The sequence below is a fragment of the Parasteatoda tepidariorum genome, chromosome 12, assembly GCF_982258835.1.
Source record: "Parasteatoda tepidariorum strain Cologne lab strain chromosome 12, Ptep-v5.0, whole genome shotgun sequence".
Classification (NCBI taxonomy): domain Eukaryota; kingdom Metazoa; phylum Arthropoda; class Arachnida; order Araneae; family Theridiidae; genus Parasteatoda; species Parasteatoda tepidariorum.
The window spans coordinates 14,593,670-14,619,818 of NC_141766.1; the positions used below are offsets into that span (position 1 = coordinate 14,593,670).

The 26,149-nt window shown below is 27.5% G+C and overlaps 1 protein-coding gene across 1 annotated transcript in view; it reads right to left on the bottom strand.

Moving 5' to 3' along the window:
- mAChR-B (muscarinic acetylcholine receptor) overlaps nucleotides 1–17,008 on the bottom strand; it is a 70,580-nt gene extending 53,572 nt beyond the window's left edge. The window contains exon 1 of the mRNA XM_043045548.3: nucleotides 16,978–17,008. The gene's annotated coding sequence lies outside the window, so the exon portion shown is untranslated. The remainder of the gene's footprint in view (nucleotides 1–16,977) is intronic.
- Nucleotides 17,009–26,149: the final 9,141 nt, after the last annotated feature.

Below are 26,149 nucleotides of genomic sequence, written 5' to 3' on the forward strand. Positions count from 1 at the left end.
AAATAAGAAAAGATTTTGGAATTTTCTCCTTGAAAGTGAGAAAAAACATCTAACAATCAATAAATAAACAGTTCAGAGTAAAGTTTTATTTCTAGATAAAGCAGTAAAGCAGTTTCTAATATCAGACGAATAACGCCACTGGAAAAATTAACTGGTTATTGCTCAGTTTCATCCTTCTTTGCTTTGGACAGTAGGTTAAATTTTTCTCAATCAAATATTAATTTCTTGCCTTTAATGTGCAGTACGAAAGGAACACCCAGAATAACTTCTGATATGGTGATCGGATTTTTATGAACAAGGACTCAATCTTAATGATGTGATCTCAGCTATGCTAGTTAATTAGAGCAGATAATATTTTAAGTTGCGATATCACTTTCGGAAACGTACTTTCTCTGAATAAACATAATTTTTTCCCCCGACGGATTTGGATTTCTTACCCTCAAAATAAAAGGGTAGCCGCAATCTCGAAAATGCGTGTCTATTAGTTTGGACCCCTTTATTTTGGACCCATTTATCTTAATTTCACTTTTCGCGTATTGTACCACATTTCGAGAATTTCTTAAGCGAATTGAAAAATTTTTGACCGTAATTATAATATTTTCTTAGATTATTTTTTATTATTTTTTTTAAAATTATTTTTTAGATTAATTTTTAATACTTTATAAATAACAGTCAAAACGATATTCAACTGTAGGATCTACAAGCTTTTACATCACTTTAAGGAATGTAATTTTTATGACAAATGACAAAATTTGAGTGAAATCAGTGTGAATGGTTCTTGAGAGATAACATTTTAAGTATACGGCTGTTTCAAAATTTGAAAATAACTGAAAAGCAGTTCGGCCGATTGCTCTCAAATTTTCTAAGATGCCAAAATTTGCCGATTTAAAATGGTGTAAAAAATTGCATAACTTAACAATTCCTATATTTTTATCATTATTAAATAAAATATGAAAAATAATAAATATAATTTTTTTTTGTTGCATGAAATTATCTTTGGATAATCAAATTTTCAATTGGGTGCAAGAGTTTTTCTATTCGTTTTAACAAGCCGCAATCTCGAAAATGCGTGTCTATTAATTTGGACCCATTTATCTTAATTTCACTTTTCGCGTATTGTACCACATTTCGAGAATTTCTTAAGCGAATCGAAAACTTTTTGACCGTAATTATAAAATTCGTTTATCCAAGGATAATTCCATGTAAAAAATATTTTTTTAAATTATTTCTTATTATTTTTTTAAACTATTTTTTATATTAATTTTTATCACTTTATAAATAACAGTCAAAACAATATTCAATTGTTGGATCTGCAAGTTTTTACATCACTTTAAAGAATGTAATTTTTATGACAAATGACAAAATTTGAGTGAAATCAGTGTGAATGGTTCTTGAAAAATCACACTTTAAGAACACGGCTTTTTTAAAATTTGGAGATAACTGAAAATCAGTTCGGTCGATTGCTCTCAAATTTTCTAAGTTGCCAAAATTTGCCAATTTAAAATGGTGTAAAAAGTTACATTACTTAAGAATTCCTATATTTTTATCAGTATTAAATAAAATATAAAAAATAATAAATATAAATTTTTTTTCTGCATGGAATTATCTTTGGATAATCGAATTTTCAATTGTGTGCAAGAGTTTTTCTATTCGTTTTAACAATTCTCGAGACAAGTCGAAACTCGCAAAAGTAAAATTAAAACTGAGGAATTAAAGGTTCCAAACTCTCCACTGATCTCGTGACCAAACTATTGGGAAAATATTTTCCAGATTGTGACTCCTCAACCATATTTTGATGGTAAGGAATAGAAATCCAGCAAAAAAAGTACGTCTATTTGGAAAGTATGCTTATGGGAAAATCTCTAAAAACTTTAACTTTTGATGATATAAAAAATAAAAAATAATAGGCACACTATTTTTATACCTCTAGAATTGTTTGAAAATGTATAAAATATCAGAAAATAATCATGAACATCGAAAATGTTGATGCCCTTATAAGTGTAAACAAAAAATTAAAATTTTTGAACTAATTTTTCCAGGTTTATAATCACAAACTGTCTTTCGGTGAGGTTACAGTTACGATGTCAAGACCGTAATCAGACGTAGATCTAAAAAGTTAATGTTAAAATCAATCAAAATTTTGATCATGCGATTGTCATTGCCTCATTTATTTTCTGTGTTGTGTGCATCGCATTGCGTTGCATCTGAGTAAAGTTTTCGATCTATTCTTTAGGTTGTCCAGACCGTATAACCCTGTCAAACCGTAACCTCAAGATTAATTAATTAAACTTAGCATATCAGAACTTAGTTTTTTCCCTATGTTTTACTAATTGAAGACATTTTTTGACTGAAAATAATTAAAGTAAGCCTTTTTATACATTTTATAACAATTTAACTTAATATTAAAATTTTTCAATTCATATATGATACTAATAATTTTTGATGAAAAATAAAGGGTAAATATGGATGAAGTTATTTAAAAGAAAAATTGCTCTATAAAAGAAAAATAGGTTCAATAAGTTTATATGTTTATTAAATAAGTGATACTTTTGTCGTTTTTATGATTTTTAATGAAATGTTTATAAACCTAGAAAAATTAGCTCAAAAATTTTTATTTTTTGTTTATACTTATAAGGGCATCAAAATTTTCGATGTTCACGATTATTTTCTGATATTTTACGCATTTTCAAACAATTCTGGAGGTGTAAAAATAGTGTGCCTATTATTTTTTATTGTTTTTTTTTATTATCAAAAGCTAAAGGTTTTAGAGATTTGCCCTTATGCGTTAGCATTCGTTACTTAAAATATCATCTGCTCTTATTAATTAGCATTTTTGAATCCCCGTGATCCAGTAAGCCTGAGTTCCAGTGCGTCAAAATCCGATCATTATATTAAAAGTTATTCAAGGTAATAAAGATTTCATGAATGCATGTTGTGCCATAATGAATGCCATTTATGCATGATTTCAGAATACTTTATCAAAAATAAAAAAAATTATACAGAATAGACCACTCAAATAAATGTTTAAACTGGGATAAACAAAAATGCTTATGAATGCAGGATGCGCCATAATGACCTCCCTTTCGGTATGTTTTTAGAATATTTTATCAAAAATGAAAAAAAAGGTATTCTGACTGAGCCATACAAATTAATATTTAAGAAAGGATAAATAATAACGCTGTCGAAATCTGACAAGTCAAAGTTGAGGAAGGCGTGGAACAAAACATCAAAACTTGTACAGTAGTTGTTAGTTGTTAAGGGCCGATTATCAAAAACATATTTCAAACTGCAGCGAAATAGGTTTGGATGTTCAATGCACTTGCTTTTTATAATTGTGATTTTTTTAGATTTTGAAAGCATTTCTGTTCTTTTTTCTTTCTCTTTTGGTTTAAACAATTTCCGCTGTTTATGTAGATACTTTTTGTTCTCCATTTTTGGTAAGAATTCTCGAGCAATTCATTTTATTTAATATCGTTGAACTGCAATCGTTGAACTGCTGATCCAATTTTTGTATTTACGACTCCTAATGTGTAACTCTGTAGCCTCGCAATTTTAAACCCCATCCAGAAGACAAGGGAAGTCCTGTATTGAGCATTGGGAGAAATTTGCCTTCGTGGAACTAACCCGAATTTGCGTTACATAGACAGGAAGATCACGAGAATCTCCCTCGGTTAGCCTGAGTGTAAGGGGACTCTAACCCATGATCCGTACACCACTGAGGATACTTAATATCAGCACTGTGGTTAGTGCAAGCCGGATGCAGAATTCGTATTGAGCAGCAATCGCTGGGATTCGAGCCTGTTTCACCTCATTGAAAGGCGAATGTTCTATAACCCGAGCCATCACGGCTCTAAGACATTTATTAAGGGTGTTCCTCCTAAAAACCCCGGCATATATAAAGATAAATGGAACACCCTGTATATTAAAAATTGCAATATATTCTCTGCGGCTCACGCATTCATATTGCGTGGACCCCCTCTTAACTAAGTTTCAGTTTTTAGATTTCTTGGTCTTCCTTATTTTTGATTAGGATCAGACCTTTTTGACCTGTTCGTTGCTAATAAATGTTTTGCTCATTTTATGTGCTGTAATTCTCAGGGTTATCATAATTATTTAAATGTATTGGAAGCGCTGTTGCGATTTTAGACATGTATAAAATTATCTAAATGATCACTCTTAAATTATACTATAGGGACCTAAATTTCATATTATAATTTGATGGTTCAAATCCGAGAAAAGAGTCGCTTAATTTGCTTCTGTATCGCCTATTCATGGTTTGGGTGGTGCAAGGGCGTCTTTAGGGGCAGTTTCTTAATAACTGTATTTTGGGAATAGTTTCAGCTGGACGATGAAGTAAAACGAAATCGCGAAAAAGATCCTTTAATTATTATAAAACTGGTAGTTAAGTTTCTAAAATATTATTTGAAAACTCATCGTTTTCTAATTAACTAAAAGAAAAAAATCTCTGTCGAAGAACTCCGATTTCTGTTTTGAGACTTAGGGACTCAAAAGGTAAAGAATTTTCTAATTACTTTTTAAGAACTTAATGAGATTTCAAATTTTCTCAGGACATTGGTAAGTCTATTTACTATGCAAGTAGTACTCGGTAAAAATTACTGTATATATATATATATATATGTATATCTATATATATATACATATAATATATATATATATATATATATATATATATATATATATATATATATATATATATATATATATATATATATATATATATATATATATATATATATATATATATATATATATATATCGCAGTAATTGCTCCATTTTGTTCGACTATTATTGAATTAAATGATAAAAAATAATAAGTGTTAACTAAAAGTTCATTTTTGAACGGAATTATCTTTGGATAAAAGAAGTTTATAATTGTATTCAAAAATATTTCAATTCGCTTAAGAAGATCTCGAGATATGTCGAAATACGCAAAAAGTAAAATTTACCTTAAGATTGTCCAAACTTTAAACGCTCTTTTAATAAAACTATTGGGACCGTACATGACAGATTTCGATCACCTCTTATATTTTGGGGGTCAGCAATCTGAATCCGTTGAAAAAAATATATATTTATTCAGAGAATTTACGTCTTTATGTATGATTTCTTAACTTAGAATATCGTTAGCACTAATTAACTAGCTAACTAATTAACTTATATTTGAAATCACCCCCAAAATCACTCAAATGAGAAGATCCGATCATTAAATCAAAAATTATTCAGGAAGGTCCGTTTATTCATAATTCAAATATGATAATTAATTAGAGCTTAGGATACTTTAAGTTACAAAATCTGACTAAAAAAAGTGCTTTCTTTGAAAAAAAAAAACCTTTTTTTCGACAGATTCGAATTTTTGAAGTAGCTGCAAACTATAAAATATGTTCCCCATGGTTTAATCGGGAGGAAATTTTTTTTACTCATTTAATGTTAGTTTTACTTTTTTTGTTTTTTGCTGCATCTCGGGAACTTTTTGTGTAAATCTAAAACTTTTCACTCCAAGTTATAAATTTCGTTTATTGAAGGAAAATTCTATGCAAAATAAAATGTTTGATAAGTTTTGACGATTTCTTTATATTTTATTTAAAAATGATCAAAGCAATTTCGAATTAGAAGGTATACAAGCTTTTGCATCACTTTAAAAAATATAATTTTAAATGGTAAACTGCAAAATTTTAAAGAAATTGGCCAAATAGTTTTCCAGCATTCAAGTTTTAAATCTATGACTTTTTTAAATTAAAATTTGATAGCTCTGAAACTATTCAACCGATTGCCCTCGAATTTTGCATTTATCTATTTGCTTTTTTTAATTTTTTGAACATAAAAAGTACAAAAGTATACGCAAATTAATATGTAATCGAAGAAAAGAACTTTATCGAAAAAGAAATCAGAATTTGCGAAAATTGGGTGCGGGTTTTGATGTTCTGTCTTTAGAGATTGTGATTTGGTTTAACCGACGAGACAAATAAACTTTTCCTTCCTCTGCCTGAGGCGGTCCCAGAATGAGAAAGAAATGACCGATAAGTTTAAAGTTTGTATTGAAGTCTAAAATTAAAGTTTAAATTAAAAAATTATGGTTAGAAGTGAAAGTAAATTATTTTTATTCTTTCTCAATTTTTGTTAAATGAAATGATCTATATGATGATCAGAAAAGGAACAGAATGTGCAAAGCATAATACCTTAAGCAATTAATTTTAACTCAGTTTTTATTTTAAACTTCTTACTATCGAGCTTTACATTTTATAACCGTCATTAAACATCCAACTCACTTTTGGGCTTACTGTCAATGTTTGGCTTACTGTCAATGTAGCCTTGAAATTTTAAACTCAACTCACAGGACAAATGAACTCTTGGGTCAAGCATTGGGGTAAACTAGTCCTTTGAATTTTCAAAAGCAAAACACATTGACATTTTTAAGGGAATAACACTTTTGTGACAATAGAACAATATCACACCCAATGCTGTTAAATGATTGGAGTTTATATTTACTCAATGAAAGTAACAAAAATAAAAATTTTCATTTTATTTGAAATTCGCTTTTTACTTTCTGTTCTGAATTCACTTTCTAGTGATGAAATTTTTATTTACTTATTTCTGCATAAGGAAGAAAGCGAGTTTTCTGATAAAGCTAAAAACACTTTTTTTATTTTGATTTTGAAAAAAGTTAATAACTGAAAGACAAAATGTGGTGTGAATATCATGAGTGGTTAAAAGGGATGTCATTATTTTGACTCTAGAGATAAAAGTCTGGAATTATTATTTTATATGAAGCCATCGTCTAAGGCGGTCTTAAAATAGCTATCAAATCTAATGACTCATGTCTTGCTTAATAATTAATTTACCGCTCTCCAATGTATATACTTTTGATGTAGATTTAAGAAGTATATAGAAAATGTTGGTTATATTTCTTGAAAATGTTGTTATAAACAAAACAGGTGAAATTGTTGTTTTATGTACATGCATATATTTAATGTTAAAATAGCAATAAAAAGATTAAAAAATGAAATATATATATATTCACCTTTTTCTTCTTCAATTTTGAACAATTATTTTGATTTAAAAAACGTATCTACAGAAGACTGTTTTTACCTACTGATTTTAGACTGAATTAAGTAGTTCCGTACTTCTTAAAAGGCAGAAATATCCACAAGTTTCCAAATCTTAAACATTTTTTTGCGAAAAGAAAATGAAGTGCCATAATCTAATACATTTTAATGTCGTTAACGTCGTTTTAACGTTTATTTCATTTAAAGAGACAGGCTGGATGTTTGGTAAATAAAAAGCGCATTATTTTGAAGTGTATAATAAGATTTTTTAAGAAAAAAAACTTTTTATTCGTTTTAGAAACGATAACTTAGTGGGTGGTCGCTCACCCATTGCTTAATAAAAAAAAAGTGTTAAAATTGCAAAAAAGAAAAGGTGTACGTTTCCGCTCCTCTACATTGGTAGCAGAAATAAATAAAATATCTTCCATTTAAATATTTTTCGTATAATACTGTTCAGTTAAACAGCAAAAAAAATATTTCCCTTAGAAATTTATCGTAATAGCGTTTAACTCGTTGTAAAGCTTCAATTTCTGTATTTTAGCAATTTGACTGTCGGACTTCTCGCAATGTGTCGTTATATCTAGCTGTATTTATTAAAGGTGTAAAGAAAGCTTATTTACTTATCCATAAAAGTTTCAGCGAAGAAAAGTTATGCAACCAGTCATTTATTTTGTATTGTTTACAGCAATTAGTTTTTATATTTCACCAGTTTTTTAATAAAGGACTATTTTCAAAATTTTGATTTAGTGCATTAAGTTAAGAAATGAAAATGATAAAAAATAATTAAAATTACATTCCATGCATCATTTAAAAAAAGGTGTTTTATAACTGGGTGCAAAAATATTCTGAAAATTACAATCCGTCTCCAAACTGAACTATTTTTTTCAGTGAATAATGCCTTTGGCAAAAATAAAGTTAATTTTGAAGAAAAACTTATATAAAAACTTTATTAGATTTACATAGGTCTATAGCTTTGAGGCAAGCACACCGACATCTGATGAGGCCCATTTGGGTCTATTTGAGCGAAACATTTTAAAGGCTCTTTTTGGAGGAGTAGAAGAAAATCAGAAGTTAGGGAATTCAGAGGATACTTTTAAGACCCAGATATAAATTCTTTTTTAAAATCAATAGATTAAATTGGGCTGCTCATGCATTTATAATGAAAGATTTAAACGCATTAAAAAGGTTTCTGTGGAGCAGAGAAGAAAAAGAGGACCCAATTTGCAACGCAGTTAAAAGAGGTTCCATTGGAGGTCTACCTAGAGGATATCTTTTCAAATAAAAGCCTTGCTGTAACCCCCAACGAATGATAAGGGTAGCTAACCATCACATTTTGAAAGTTAAAAATCAGAATTAGTCAAAAAGAACAGTTGATGTTATATAATAAAGTATATTTTTGTGTTAAAAAAATCGGGTTTATAGTTAAAATATCATTTGCATTCATTGGCCACCTTTAAGATCTCTCTCCTCTTTCTCCATCTCTATCTCGGTAAATATAAATCCGATGACTAGTTTAAAAGTTATTCAGAATACTCGAAATAATTGAATGATGTTGCTAGAGGTTAATTTATGTGTGAATAATCACATGTTTAAAGATAAAAGATTTGAGTGAGGCTTTCCAAATATTACCATACGTGGTCTTATACTTTTATTGAAAGTTATTCAGAATTAAATAGTTATTTTTTATCATTCAGAATTAAATTGCCATTTTTTATTATTCAGAATTTAATTGTTATTTTTTATTATTCAGAATTAAATAGTTATTTTTTATTAGTCCGAATTAAATGGTTATTTTTTATTTTAAACTTTAAAATAGAAATAAAAATTAATACTTTAACAGGAAAAACAATATAACAAGCAGAAATGAAATCTAGAAAATAATGCTACATTTCATTCTACAGTTGTACAGTTTTAGCAATTAAACGATAGAGAATAACACAGGTATGCAGCTACATTTTTTCTCTTTAAAGATCTAGTAAATAAGAATTTAAGCTTACATTAAATTTTTACAAGGCGAAAAATTATTATATGCATTTTAAGCTCTCAGCAATTAGAATTTTAGTTTTGAATATTTTAAAGTTGTTCTTTTAATACTGTAACTAGCAAAACAGATTTCAATGTATATATATTATACAGACAACAATGTATATAGATTATACAATGTATATATATTATCAAATATATTTCAATGTATATAGAAAATATTACGACCTATATGGTTGCCGAACGAAAAGTTGAAAAGCAATTATTAGATACATTTCCAAGTTTTATCAATGTTATCAGTAATTGAATAATTCAAGTTTTATCAATAATTGATCTTTCTTTAATTATCTTTCATTATTAGTACTTTTCGTAGTACTTTAGTAGATTTCGATAGCGTTTTGTCCTCACTTATATTTTAATTTGCGATTTATATTTTAATCTAATGTGCATACTTTTTTGCATCAATTTTAGCAAGTAATTTAAAAATACATATCAGAAGAAGTCATTACCGAATACCTTAGATTTTTTTAATCTTTGTAAATCAATAAATACTCACATTAGGGAATGTAAATTGATATTTAATTGAAATTCCATGACGATATGCCATTATAGGGATCTTCAAAAATTAATTTATTTTAGGATGACGAATCCTGACAAATTAATAAACTGATTATTGATGCTCGGTTTGATTTTGATAATTATTGGTTTAAATACAGCTGAGCTATTTATAAATCAAATATTATTTCAAAATTATTTTTCGAAGATAATTAAAAATAAATTTTGTAAAAATGATAGTTTATGTGTAGGGAAAAAGGAAAAAGATGCGTAATACAAACTATATATATAAGAAGCTTTTTATAGGAAATCAGGTTTTGAATTTTATTTCTGTAGAACTTTTTTTTCTTCTTTAAAACCACATGATCCAAAACTGCGCAATAACTTAAAATTCAATAATTTTTCGATACTTATTAAACAAAATTTATAAGAAATGACAAAAACTATTAAAATGATATTTATAAGGGTATCTTCGGATAAGTAAATTTAATCTAAATTTATAATTGTATTCAAATTTTTTCGACAAACTTAAAGTATTCACGAGATATGACGAAATAATCAAAAGGTAAAGGTATACAAACTTTCGACCGCTCTCATGAAACTATCATTTTATATTCTCGTTAAATTTTTGTTTTCGTTTTTTCGCTTTTTTCTAACGAGCTTCTAACGATAGATTATCTTTCAAAAGCTTCAAAAAAAAATTTAAACAGAAAAATAAAACCGTCGCTTAGATCTTTTTCGGGAAATGGTGCTTGATATTTTTTACTACTTTTATGAAATTTTCCACAAAATGAAAAATAAAAGGATTTGGTTAGTCATTTTGGATAGATTTCTGACTCTCAAACTATAGGGGGTAGTCGCAGTCTCGGAAATATGGTCCCAATAGTTTGATCTGGGAGTGGTCCAAAGTTTGGATCTCTTAATGTTAATTTTACTATTAGTGTATTTCATCATATCTCGAGAATGTTTCAAGAGAATTGAAAAAGTTTTGCAAACAATCATAAGATTCCTATATCTAAAGATAATTCCATTAAAAATATAAGTTTAAGCAAATATTTATTATTTTCATTATTTTATTAAGTTGATGAATTTTGAATTGTTGAAACAATTTTGAATTGTGGGGTATACATTTTTTACATTATTTTAAAGAATGCAATTTTAAATGGCAAAATACAAGATGCGAAATCGGTCAAATAGTTCCTGAAAAATTGAATTTTGAAATTGAATTTAAAAAAGTCGTTGGATTGAATTGGGATCGATTTGAAAGAATCGAGTTCTACCCCCTCTGTTTGGATAGTTCAATAGAATATTAAAAAAGTTCTATTATTAAAATTGGATTTTTCAGGAACTATTCGACCGATTTCGATCAATTTTTTTTTATTTTACTTCCTTAAAATGATGAAAAATTTTATACCTTGCAATTTAAAATTTTTTCGACTATTATTAGAAACAAATATTAAAAATAATAAGTATTTACTGAAAGTTATATTTTTCATGGAATCTGTAGATAAGCGAATTTATAATTTTGTACAATTTTTTTTCAATTCATTTAAGAAGGTCTCGAGGTACGGGGAAATACCCCAAAAGTAATTAATTAGCATATTTGAGGGCACCCCGTCGGACTTTTCCATTAAGATAAATTCGTTGTCCGCTTTTTTTTAAAATTTATTTATTTATTTTTATTTCTTATTTTTTTTTTCATGCGCGTGCACATTTTTCTAAAACGTATCCAAAAATTTAACTTAGAATTTTAATTTTTTTGCAGAAGGTGAGCATAAACACGGACATAAACACATATATGAAATAATGCAAAGATTTCCTTACAGCTAAAGATTGAAGAAAAAAAGATAATATGACGCCTTATGTGCTTGACAAAAGTCTTGAAAATTAAGTTAATGACTTAAAAAAAACTTTTAATAGGTAGTCAACTATTCTCATTTTAAAACCATTATTACTCAAAGAATTTGAAATATGAAAGCTATTTTTTAAATCAAGAAAAACTTAATGCTTTAGATATTTATTGAAAAAAATCATTTTGACTCCTAAGAAAGCGATAAAATATTTACCAATATTCAAGTGCTAGTATGAATTTATAATTTATATTCATAGTATTTTCTTTATACTGCGTTCTTTAAAAATGATGGTTTCTTTTTCAATAAAAATAAAATGTAGGTGTTTCATTATTAATATTTATTTTATAGATAGTTCAGTTAACCATGATGAATAAATAATATAAATACATATCCACATCTGAGATACACTACCCTATAATAATGGAAGAGACATTTTAAGTTTTTGATATTTTTTAAATATTTTAATTAATATTTAGAGGACTATTTCGTGAGTTTAGAAAAGTTTGCCTCATGTGATTTTTCATACGTTATAATAAAGATTAAAGCCCTCTGAGGTTTTCGGGATCGACAATAAATTACAACGAAAAAAAGTATTTTTAAACACCCTATGCCAGAAAAACGAGCAATAAGCTTGATTGAGCTTAAGCAATAGTCCTGATTATTTTGAGCTTTCTTTTAAAAAGTACAAAAACTACTCAGAAAATTGCATTAAACATTTTGCATTTTTAAGATATTAAAATCAGATTTTTTCCAGTAGTTCTCAAGTACGATTCACTACGAAATTATGAAAAAATTATTTCAAATTTTTTCCGCGCATGTGCACAGCAAAAGAACTATTTCAAATACTCATATCTTGCACGTATTTTAAAATTTTTTTTCACATTTTGAAAAAATAATTTTGTAATTAAATTTGAATTGATCTAAATTTTTTTTTAATTTTACCGAATATTTTTAAAGTTATAGCAAGGAAACATAAGACAAAAAAAATTAGTTTTTTATAAAATATTCATATCTGCATAAATATTTAAGCCAGATTAATGAAATATTATGTAGTCATTGCAAATAACAAAGTAATCGATGCAAGTTACAAGCTTATTGCTTCATTTTACTGAGATCTTTCAGGTTTTAGTACTTTTTCAATGGGTCACAAAAAAATATCCACTTTGTTTCAACTACTAAATGCACTCTTTAAATCACAATATAAAAATGCAATCATTAATGAGTTAAAAAAATCTTGTTTTTCCTTGAAAATAATTTAAGCTATAGATTTTATCATATCTAAATTCTTATATTTGATCGTAAAAGAGTTATGTTTATGAAACTAAACAATGCGCCATAAGAATTCACAAAATTTTTATCATTAAACTATTTTAAAATCTATGAATAATATTTCTTTTGTATTGCTGAAAAATATTTTCACTTATGTATCTTAGAAGTTTTCCTAAATAATTACTCAACTAAAAATTTATGACAGACAATTTAGAAATTTGGCATTTCTGAAAATGAGCAAGTTTAATAAAATTGATACTTAATTTAAATTGAATATTATATGAGCGCAAAAGAATACTTAATGAGTACATGCGTTCTACAGTTTTTGTGTTTTATCTGCAAAGAGTGTTTAGAAAATGTGTTTGTAATGTGTTTTGAAAAATTGTGTTTAGAAAAAGATTTAAAAATACAATTACGAGTCGAAGTAGATTTAATTAGACACATATCATTTGCAATTATATAGAAAAAAATTAGAAGAAGTGAAACTTTCTCGTTTAATTTTAATATGAGGAAATGGATTATTTTTGCTAGAAAAACATTTCAATATTTTCGATATCGTACTCTGAGGAAAAAAGTATGGTCAAAATTACCAAAATATGGTAAAATTAACCGTTTTTTCTGGCTCTATGGGAACACCAAAACAGCTTTGGTAATGACTATTGATTATACCACAAATAAAATATGGCTTTAATATCATGGTTTTTTTTTGTAGTAAATTGTAGTAAAATTATTATCTGAAAGGTAATTCTACCAAAATTTTCTTATAGTTTCAGATAACACAAATATGGTGAATTTGACTAATTTATTTAGAAAATCAGGGTTAACTTCGTGTCTGGTTGAGTAGCTCTTTTTCATTTTCATCTAAGTTATAAAGTAACGTCTATAAACCTTTGAAACATATAAAAAATGCTTATTTGCAAATATACAAATGCCTGCTGAACAAGATTTAACTAAATCAGCGACTTAATTGTTACGTATCAAGTTGGCCATCTTCCTGAAACTGAAAGTGTTTAAGCATTCGATGCGAATCATACAGAAACCATGTATGAATCTATTTATTTATACTTATTTAGTTATTGTTGCACATATATATGCAGGCTTGTGTGCTCATTTCAAAGTTCAATTTATAAGCCTTTGTTAAGATGAAGAACAAATAACACAAGATAGAGAAGGATATCACAAAGATATATCCAGGGTTACGATTGGTTTTGAACCCGCAACCGTCACTCTACAGTACATGTATCTTTCTAATGTCCTTTTTCAACTTTTGTTATATGTTCTTTAACTTGATTGAAGCTTATAAGACATACTTTAAAAGGATCACACAAACTTATGCGAGAAAACAAATGTGTATGCGTGACACCAAGATTATGCATGGATGACAATAAATAAATAATTTTTTACATACATATATACAGGCTTTTGTGCTCAATACGAAGAATGTCTTGTAAACCCTTTTCAAATTTTAGAACAGATAATACAAATTTGAGAAAGATACCACCAAGATACAATCTATGTTTCCGCGGAATTTAAACCCACTAACTCTGTTTCAGAGCAACTAGCGGAAGGGAAATGCCACTCTATCATGTTTAATGTTTAATACTTAGTTGCTGTACTTGCAATAAATACCAATGGTCTCTCTAACAGAATGGTATTCGCGCTCCACTTAACACTCTGAAGCGTGCAGATAGAGAGATCGAATAATACTGTAACCTTAATTGTTAATTCGTGCTGTCTTTCTCAAACTTGTGCTGTTTCTCAAATTTGATATGGGTTTACAAAAAGTTCCTTAAATTGAGCACGCAAATACGCACATTTTATGTGAATTAGTAAATAAATCTTTCTACCCTCAAGAAAGAAAAAAAATCCCAAAACAGACACAACAGCTTGTACTTCCCGAGTTAATAGTGTTTTTAAAGCACTTTCATTAAACATGATTGCACGCACGTTTCATGCTCCTTTATTCTCTGTTATATTTGAGAAATATATTAGGAAAAGAAAGAATTAAACACCATCTAATTCCTGTCAACCATTGAAACAAACCAACATTTTAAATTAACCACAGAGTGAACAGATTAATAAAATCTATAACCATTCTATTTAGAAAAAAGCAATGCCATCAGAATCTTAAAATTACCATACAAAAGGTAAAATGAGTAATACGTTTCGAAGAACAGTCTGGTTATTTTATCGTGATTTTTTACAGTCTGGCGTGAAAAACAATTTTTTTTTCTGTTAAATTTTCCTTTCGGTATTGGATTTTTACTTAATGTGTGGGTGATGCGATCTATAATTTTCAAAATCAGCATTTTCGATAAAACAATAACATAACGAACACTAAAATTATATAACAAATGATTTAAACAATGTAAATTTTGGTATTAATTATCAGAATTGTCTTTCATTTTCTTTTTAAACCAGAAATGTTATTACCATACAAATATGTTTTTTTTTCTTTTTTTACCAGAATTTTTTTCTCAGTGTACAAATTCAACTTCTGTGTAAAAACCTTTAGTGCGTACCAACGGATATATCATTATTAAACAATTCTAGATTCAATAAGTATTTAACCATTTGAAATTAAATTTAACTTTTGTTGGATTACATAATTGTGTACTTTTTCTAAATGGGTGATTCTCACGAAACATGACAATTCACTGTCCCTTGCTCCAAGATATAATAATAATACTAAAAGAACCTTTTTTTAAAAAAATTAATAAATAGCATTGCTGTTATCATTTTAAAATGACTTTGCACTAGCATTGACTGTTTTGTATACTTAAAAAATTTAATTGAATATCAAAATGTCATTTTCCTGGCATGTCCCAAACAATATTTCCAATAATAAGTAGCTTCAAAGCCTTCCATACATTTTTCAAAATCTAATTTTTTTATCTTATCCTATGTAAGCATTTCTAGAATATTCACAGAGGGTATTGTTTACTAAAACTTCGCTCAAAAAAATTTTTTCTGGCAATAATTTGTTTGTCCCATGAAAATCTGTCATTTTCATGGCTACTTTTATTTAGTGACTTACAACCAAAATAGATAGCGCCAGGAATCAATATCTTATGTTAATAGATTAATTAGATACCCTCCTATCTGAACATGTCTTGTTGCATGAATAAAGAACCAATTTTCTGGCTCAAAATCTATTTCAAAAATTTTTTCAAGGTGAGTAGGTTTTTTTGCTGTCATTTTCCTGACTTCTTGAAATCATTAATAACAAAAACTACATAGATTTATCTGAGTTATTTTAGGAAATACTTTTGTTTTCTGCAGAATATAAACGTTTTCGGCCAAAATATTAAATTAAAGTAAAGTTATATGCTATAAAATGGCGAATTTGTCATTATCCTGGCTGTCATTTTCCTGGCTTATGAATGCCAGGACATTGAAGTGTTACCAGAAATTCTTTTTAACTGCTAAAGAGAGAAAGCAAATATTAACCTAATACCAAGTTTATGTGTGATTGTAATATGCTTGGATGTAATCGAAGTTATTTATTTATTTAATGATTGATTATTATACACAATTTTATTCTGTACATATCAGCAACAAAAAAGCTTTTGTTTCTTTCTACAGTGGATAAAAAGAAATAATTTAAGCAATTTATGGTCCATCTAACATATAGGCTTAAGTTGAGTTACTTACTAATAACTTAAAATGACTGTTTTTTTAACTTCTAAGGTAATATGTCATTTTCCAGGCATTCTAGATTTGGTGGAATTTCTATTTTATTTTTTTTCTCGAGCAAATGTCAATAAACTACACTGCTGTCTATAAGATATTAATAAGTGTAGCTAAAGAAGTATACAAAAAAAAATTTAGATTATTTTGAAGACTTTAAATTTGAAGAAATTTTTTGGTCCAAATTGTCATGTTTCGTGAGAATCACCCAAATACAATATAGAGAAGATTAATGAAATATATATGTATTTACAAGTTAAAAAAATTATAGTATCTTATGGCAAATAAAAACATGTAAAGATAGTTTTTCTTCTCTTAATAGCAAAATATATTTTTCAATTTGTTAAATTTTAATGCGTGTCTAAAGCACCCTCTTCCCTCCCTTGCGAATGTCTATGATGTGCACATGTTATGCACACGTGACTATATGTATTTGATGAAATATTAGAAAGCAAATCCGGAATAGGGAAAATTTTAATTATCTACTTATTTTTATTTTAAAAAAAAAGATATTTTCATCGTAGAAAAATTTAAAAAAGTCTTTTTGAAAGAGAAGGTTTTCTTACCTATTTCGTAGATGGAGTGAAGGAAACGGAATGCAACAAAGGTTGATGGGTAGTTCTCTTAAATAGGAACAGCAGCGCTCGCCAGGGAGATTTTGGAGGGATCAATTTTTCATCCCTTTACGTATTGATGGAAAGAAACACTCATTCAAATCGCTTCAAACATTTATTTTAGGCTGACAATTAGTGATAATTATCTCAAGAATTTTTTCTTTCTATTCTTGTTTTTTGGTCCTTTTTTTTTAAAGGGAAAACGGGATCTTTAAAATAGAATTTAAAGATTTTTTTTTTCTAACTCATATGAATTTTTTTTGAAAATTTTGCGAACTTCTTAGCTTTATTTTAAAATGAATGACCATTTAAAGCAATTTTCATTGATAAATCCTGTAAAAAATATGTAACAATGAAAAAATACAAAAATTATCCCTCATTTCTCAAATGTTAAAAGAAAACTCTTCAAATTTTGTCTTATAGACGCCTAATCGGAATATTTATCGACGCAAGAATCAGTGGATTGAAAATTTAAAATTTTAGTTGTGTTTGAGCAAAATAGGAAGAAACACTTCTGATTTTTTTTATCATCACATTATATCCCACAAATCAAACCTTATAAATCCATTAAGCTATAATGTCAAACTTTCAAGAAAATTAATATAAGAATTAAGATACAAGGAGATGCTTTGAAAAATCAAAATTTTTTTGGTAAACAACAACAACTTTAATGTAGTTAACTACTACTACTTTTTTTGTTGAAGAAAATGTAGTTATCACAAACTACTTTTGAAATAAAGTCACTATTTAAGGAGATGAACTTTGCTGGAAAACTCAATTTACATCCATGTTAAAAATAGCGTTGAATAAAAAATTGGAACTTGAGTAATAGTTAAGAAGTATTCATGCTTATATGAGTCAGTTTGGTATTTGAAATATTTTCATAAATTTTTTTAACATTCAACTTTTTATTCCCTTCTCATATAGCGAATATTTAACTAAAGCAATATTAGGAAATTATAAAATATTTGAGATTTTATTAAGTGCTTAATGCTATTTTATTTTCTCAAGAAATAAAGTACGTACAGTGCACAAGCAATAGAAAAAAAGAAGAAAAAACGGACCACTCTAAATAACTTTTGATCTAATGATCGGATCTTTACGTTCTAGCACTCCATCTTAATGGCTCAAAGAGGTGACCTCAAATATGCTAATTAATTAGTGCAGACGATATTTTAAGTTACAAAATCAGGCACAAAAACGTACTTTCTCTAAATAAATATACCCTTTTCTCGACGACTTTGGATTTTTGGCCCCCAAAGTACAGCCGGAATCTGGGAAATATGGTCCCCATAGTTCAGCCAGGAGAGCGATCCGAAGTTTGGACCAGCTAAATTGAGTTTTTTTTTCTTCATATCTCGAAAACTTTTAAAGCGAATTGAAAAATCTTTGTATATAATTATAAAATTTGTTTGTCCAAAGATAATTCCATACAAAAATAGATTTTAGTAAATATTTACTATTTTTTATTATTTTATTTAATAACAGTCGTAAAAGTTTTGAATTGTAAGCTATATAAATTTTTATGAAATTTAAAAGAATCTAACTGTACGTGGCAAAATAGAAAATTTGAGCAAAAGCAGTTGAATAATTCTTAGAAATCAAATTTTAAATAAACCACTTTTTTAATTTTATTTTTATGTTCTAATTCTATATTAAAAATACTTTTCTACAAAAACGCTTTGTATATTTCATTTCTACAATATATGTAGATTTGAAATATGTAATAAAAAAGTTGCAACTTTTGAACTTATTTTATTAACAGAAATTACGTAGCCAGAAGATTAAAGCATTTTATCAATATGTGATGAATCTTGGATCTATCCTAGAAAGCGTGTAATCTTACGGCAACCGTGTGTGGGAATTTTCTTGTTATTGTCATGAAAATGTTTGCACTTAAAACCTTTTTTCAATAAAGCAAGAATATTGCAATTTCAAACCTTTCATCTAAAAAGGAAAAAAAAAGAAGATTTTTACAGCTTTTTTTAAAATGATCTTGCCACTTAGGTTTAAAAAAGCGAATGGTAAACCTTGTTTTAGTACATTTATCGTAGTTGACGTGATAAGGTAAACAGAAATGCAGAGCAAAAAGCTTTTTCTAAGGAAACGGAATAATGCAAATAATTCCTTTTCCGCAAAAAAAATCCTTATTCAAGGGAAAGCAAATAAACGAACATTATATCTAATTTTTTTTACTGTTTTCTCAAGCCCTGCGAAACTATTATGCGAAAACCTTCTTTTAAGGTTTTCACGTAATCACCGATTTGATTTAAAAGCTAACAAACATATTTCTTGTTGATGAGCTTTTTAAAACTGGAAGCAACTCAAATTATGTGTCTAAGAAAATGAACACAGTTAAAAATGTGCGCTTATAAAAATGGACACGGATAAGAAAGCGTGTTTAAGAAAATGTACGTAGCGTTTGATTTAGTTTTTCAAACCTCCCTTTTGAATATTGTTCGTTTTCTAAAGAATAAACTGACGAATGCAAATAAATTTGTAATGTGATCTCGTCTGTTTTCCTAAATCACCTCGTTCATTTTTTAATTTTTTTTTCATTAAAAAAAAAAAGAAAAAAAAACACTAAGTATCTCAAAAAATTTTTACAAGGTCATTACGGAACCAATAAATTTATAATGCTTCTATTAAAATTTTCATTGCAAGAATTTATATTTTTAAAGTCCATTTCATCATTTAGTGTTCTGAATCCAAGGAGATCACCTAAAATACCCAACTGTTATATGGCTAGTGATTATGGTTATAATGATTATGATTATGGTTTTAGTGTTTAAAATAGATAAGGAAAAGTAAGCACGCAATTCCTCGTTTAGTTATTAAATTTGGGTTGAACATTAAAAAGAATCATTTTTCTCTGTGTCCATTTCTTTTCATAAATTCATTTTAAGGTGTGTCCACTTTCTTAAACGCGTATTTTGAGCTGCGTTCATTCTCTTAAAACACGGGCTCCGAGTTGTGTTTATTTTTTTAAACGCGCATGTCCATTTCTTAAACAGCATTTTGAATTGTGTCCATTTTATTAAACACACATGTAGAGCTGCGTTCGAATAAAAAGATCATCAGCGCTTTTCTTGTTTGTTAACACCAATGCTGCCTATTGCTTGGTGTGATTCTGACACGCGCCAACTGAAAAGTTTCAGTTTTAAGTTTGTTTTTTATCAAACACTGTTACGGGGTTTTTCTTATTTTTAGTTAAACAAAAGTTTTTGTTAAGTTTAAAACTACTGTCTTTATTGGTTGTTTAGTAGCTTTAAATAGGCAAAAAGTAGCCTTAAAAGCAAAAATAACGAATCTTGATAGGTTGATGAACTAAATGAACATTGAAAAGTATTTAAATATAAAGTTTCACGAGTTGTTAGAAGTTGCAGACTTTATTTGTAGACGAGGACATGGAAAAAAACTAGGGGATTTGTAGGGAAGATTTAATTTATTTTATGACTTAATAAATGCGTGTAACATGGAAAAGGAATATTAATATTATTTATAATAATGATAGTGGTGATTTAAATAAAGTAACTATTCCACAGTTAAAGCTTTCTGATGTCTGCACAAAAAAAAAAGAAAAAAAACCGGACCACCCTGGATAAAAGTTGATTATAATGTTGAATAATGTTAATTTTTTTTGTGTGCATAAATTTCTCCATATCTCGAAAGCATTTAAAGCGAATTGAAAAATCTTTACACTCAATTATAAAATTTGCTTATCCAAAGATAATTCCATACAAAAAGTAAATGACTGAAAAATGCAAAAAATAAATTGCTTGAGTCTGATTTCGTGACTTAAAATATCGTCTGCACCAATTAATTAGCATATTTGAGGTCACTCCCACAAACCATTATGATGGAATCCTAGAACGTGAAGATCCGATTATTGGTTCATAAGTTATTCAGCTTGGTCTGTTCTTATTTCACGGACTGTACCTTTAACTTAATTTGAAGACAAATATGAGTTGAATAATTTAAAAATATAATTTGAAATTTTAATTGCTAGTAATCAAATTTTATCGGATGTTTAATTTTTTGTTTGTTTGTTTAAGTACTGCACGCTTATAATATTTCAAAACTTTTAATTCCCAATTTATCGTAAACTAAAATAATTTAATTACTGCTCTTCGTTAGTAAACGCTTCTTTATATTTTTAGGTGCAAATTGAATTACAACGCGGAATAGGTTTTTTATTTTTATTTTGATAAAGACGACGCATAAGTATTTTCAATTATTTTCATTGATTAATTATATAATTAGAATATCAATTATCTGGTATCAAAGTAGTTTCATTCCTGAGATGGGCATCATTAGAGAAAATTTTAGTTTTGGCTAAATTTAGTCAAGTTTCAACTTTAATGATTATTCAAATATGATTTTAGTCATCATTCCTTATGCAAATTTATGCAAATTATTGCATAATAATTACATCAGTTTTGACTAAATTTTCCGATTAAACTTTTGAACAACCAGAACAAATTGCAAATATTATATTTTCATGAAAAGTAAGACTTCGAGAAATCATAATTCTCATATAATAATTTCAAATAATAATTCTCAAAAAATAATTTCAAATGAGCTTTATTACTTTGTAATCAGGATTGTATGTAATTTATTATTATTATCACAATAATAATAATTTGTATAGCTAAATAAATTGCATAAATTGTATAGCTTAATGGATTCTGTTATTTGGCTTACTGAATGAAAAATTTCCAAAATTGTATGTGCAGTGCACAAAAAAAGGAAAAAAATAAAAACCAGAATAACTTTTTATTTAATAATCGGATATTCACATATAAGAACTCAATCACCATCTAATTACTTAACGTCGTATGTTTAAAATTAGACTTCTCAAAAACTATTAGACCAATTTTGTTCAAATTTTGTAGTTTACCATATACAATTGCATTCGTAACAATTATGTACAAATTTCTTTACTTCATAATTCAAAATGTTTTCAACTATTATTAAATAAAATAATAAAAATATTTATTTATTAATAATTATTTAATAAAAATTATGATTTGCATAGAATTAATTTTGGGTAAACAGATTTTATAATTGTGTGCTAAAATTTTTACAATCGCTTATAAAGTTATCGTGATGTGGTAAACTACGCAAATTGTAAAATTAACTTTAAATGGTTAAATTTTCCAACTGCTGCCCTGACCTAACTATTGGGACCACATTTTCCAGATTGCTGCTTCCCTTACGGCTTATTACGAGCTTATTACGATTACGGCTTATTACGAGCCAGAAAATCAAATCCTTCAAAAAATGGTATCTTTATTCGGAAAAAGTTCATATTTATGTCTGGTTTCGTAATTGGCATTAAATCGTCTGCACTAATTGACATATTTAAAGGTCACTTCTAGAAATCATTAAAAATGAGACCACGTATTTGAAGATTCAATCATTAAATTGAAAGTTATTCAAGATGTTCCACTTCATTTATTTTTGCTCACTATACATGAATATGCACGTAAATACAGTACGTTAATTAGTATAGATTTATATTGTACGTAAATTTCGACGAAAAATTTTTTTTTAAAAAAACGCAAAAACGGACCACCCTGAATATTTTTTATGTAAATAATCGGATCTTCACGTTCTAGGGTTCAAACTTAATGTTTCGAGGGGGTGGTCTCAAATATGCTTATTAATAAGTGATGACAGCATTTTAAGCTACGAATTCAGACGCAAAAAGGGTGCTTTCGCTGCATAAACATGTCTTTTATTCGATGGATTCTAATTTCTGGCTCCCAAAATGTAAAGGGTAGCCACAATCTTGGAAATATGGCTCCAATAGTTTGGTCAGAAGAGTAGTCCAAAGTTTGAACCCCTCAATGTAAATTTTATTTTTTGCATCTATCGCTATATCTAGTTTTTTAGAGAATTAAAAAAATTTCGCTCACTATTATGAAATTCTTTAATCCAAAGATAATTCCATGCAAGAAAGAACTTTTAAAAAATATTCATTATTTTATATTATTTTATTTAATAAAATTCGCGAAAAATTTTAAATTGTAAGTTGTACAATTTTTAGCATTATTTCAAAAAATGTAATTTTACATGGCAAAGTAAAAAATTTTTGCGAAAATGGTCGAATAGTTCCTGAGAAAGTACGTTTTTGTGGTTGCTATCTTAACTTAAAATATTGTCTGCACTAATTAATTAGCTTATTTCTAGTCACGCCTTTGAACCATTACAATAGAATCCTAGAATATGAAGATCCAATCATTAGATCAAAATTTATTCAGGGTGGTCCGTTTATTTCCTTACGTACCGTGCATATAATGTAAATGTGTATCTATATTTATTTAAACATTTGTTAACGTACAGTGTAAGAAAAAATGGACCACCTTGAATGACTTTTGATCTAAAGATTGGATCTTCACTTTCTAGAACTCAAACTTAATGGCTCGAAGAGGTGATTTCAAATATGGTAATCAATAAGTGCAGACGATATTTTAAGTTACGAATGCAGACACAAAAACGTACTTTCTCTTAATAAACATACCTTTCTTTCGAAGCATTCGGATTTCTCAGCCTCAAAATATAGGTGGTAGCCGCAATCTGGGAAATATGGTCCCAATAGTTTAAGCAAGAGAATGCTCCAAAATTTGGACCCCTTAATATTAATTTTACTTTTTGCATATTTCGCTATATCTCAAAAACTTTGTGAGCGAATCGAAAATTTTTTGTACACAATTATAAGATTCGTTTATCCAAACAAAATCCCATGCAAGAAGTAACTTTTAGAAAATATTTATTATTACTTTTTAATAAGTGTCGAAAAATTTTTGAATGGTAAGGTATATAAATGTCATTTCAAAGAAAATAATTTTACATTGCAAAATACAAAGTTTGAGTTAATCGGTCGAATAGATCCTAAGAAATTTAATTTCAAAAAAGTCTGATATTTAAAATTCAACTTCTCAGGAACTATTCGACCGATTTCTCTAAGACTTCGTATTTTGCTTTTTGAATGTAATAAAATAAATGTTCTCTAATAAAATAAACATTCTCGTAAAAAATAAATGTTCTCTAATAAAATAAACGTTCTCTAATAAAATAAACGTTCTCTAATAAAATAAACGTTCTCGTATAAAATAAATGTTCTCTAATAAAATAAACATTCTCGTAAAAAATAAATGTTCTCTAATAAAATAAACGTTCTCTAATAAAATAAACATTCTCGTATAAAATAAATGTTCTCTAATAAAACAAATTTTCTCTAATAAAATGATACTTTTGTGATAAGTCATCATTCTTATAACTTTTTGATCACGGTAGTAAAGCCCAAGCCAAACTAATTGGTGGAGAATTTTATGATTATTTCAAAGATGCTAACTTGCTCCACTTTGAAAGAAAATTTTTTCTAGTGGTCGCAAAGTTTATGTTTCAATGTTTTATTCTGTATTTAGCAAATTTTATTTAAAGTTATTTTAACCACAACCACATGTAAATAATTTAAATATATTTATTAAATGCAACTTTCTTTCAGTTATCTTTAGGTGAGATTTATAAAGTGATTTCTGAATGGAACAAAATTTTCTAAAATTCGCTAAAAAACCTTTTTATCTTTTTCAGAAAGCGAAACAGTTGGCCTCCATGCTATATTAATTTACTTTTCAGAGACCAGAGTGGTCCGGAACTGTTTCTTCTCTGAAGCTGAAGTTTTCCCATACTCCAGCAACTTCATTGTATACTACAGATACTCAAGAGGCTTGTCTTATTACAACAGCATTGCCTGTTAGCCAAAACAGTTCTTGGTTTTAACCCCTAAGCACAGTGCCGAATTAAGACAGGGCCCTAGGCCATTAAATTTTTTGGGTCCTTAGATAAAAAAAAAAATTTCGTGTATTTTTTATTTATTCAAATATGAAAGTATATATGTATATATATATATATATATATATATATATATATATATATATATATATATATATATATATATATATATATATATATATATATCTTCATTGAAGAAAGCATATTCAGAATAAAAATAAATAATAAAAAATTAAATTTTACTTTATTTTGTTAAATTAGAACTGAAAAATATTCATAACATTTTGAAAAAATTTGAAATTTATTAACACTTTACAAAATCAACGCTACTATAAAATTGGTATTCAAAAATGCGTATAAATAATAATTAAAATAAGTAATAAATAAATATGATTAACATTATGTAAAAATATCATCGTATTTTATTAATGTATACTTCAAATCGATCTTTTTTTTAAAAAAAATCCTTGTTTTTCTTAATTTTTTAAAATTTATTTTCAAAAAATCCATTTTAAGGGGGTCCCTAATCATTGGGGGCTCCTGGCCTTGGCCTAGTCTGGCCTAGTGGGTAATCCGGCACTGCCTTAGTGACGTATATTTCAAAAAAATGGACCAAAAATGGAAAATTTATTTGACTGTTTAATTTTGTTCCTTATATTATTATAAAGGTTAGAAAATGGTTTTCTATTACAAAAATAAAATTTTAACTGCAAAAACTGCTGTATTTATAATTTTTACAAATACATAAAAAAGTAATGGATTACACACACATCTTATTCAATTAGAGCAAATTAAACAAAATTTTGAAGCTAAATATTATATAACTAGTATAATATAATATAAAAACACAACAATATGAATTTCAATACAGAATTTTTTGCAAAAAACTTTTGCAATAAATTCTGACAACACCCACATTTTCCCTCCCTGGACTGAAGTTGTGATCGGTGAGAAACTAGGACCATTAACGCCATCTATTAGGAAAATAGTGAACTAAGTATCCTAAAGTTGAAACGAGCTCAGTTTGGGCCTCATAAATATGACGCGTAGTAGTTCCTCGAATTGAATTCGGGCGACACTGACAAGGGGTTTAAATACATTAATAATAATTTAAGATTCGATTCCTTTTTTTTAAGGATTAACAAAAACTGTGAAATTAATAAAATTTGTATTTTCTCCGTGATTTGATGGTTATGTTACGATTTTTTTAATGTTTATTTTTATAAAAAAAAATTCAAATTAGAAACTAAAACTCAAAAGCGCGCATAAATATAATTCTTGCATATGGACTTTAGCCTATAATTTGGCTGCTGAGCTGGAGACG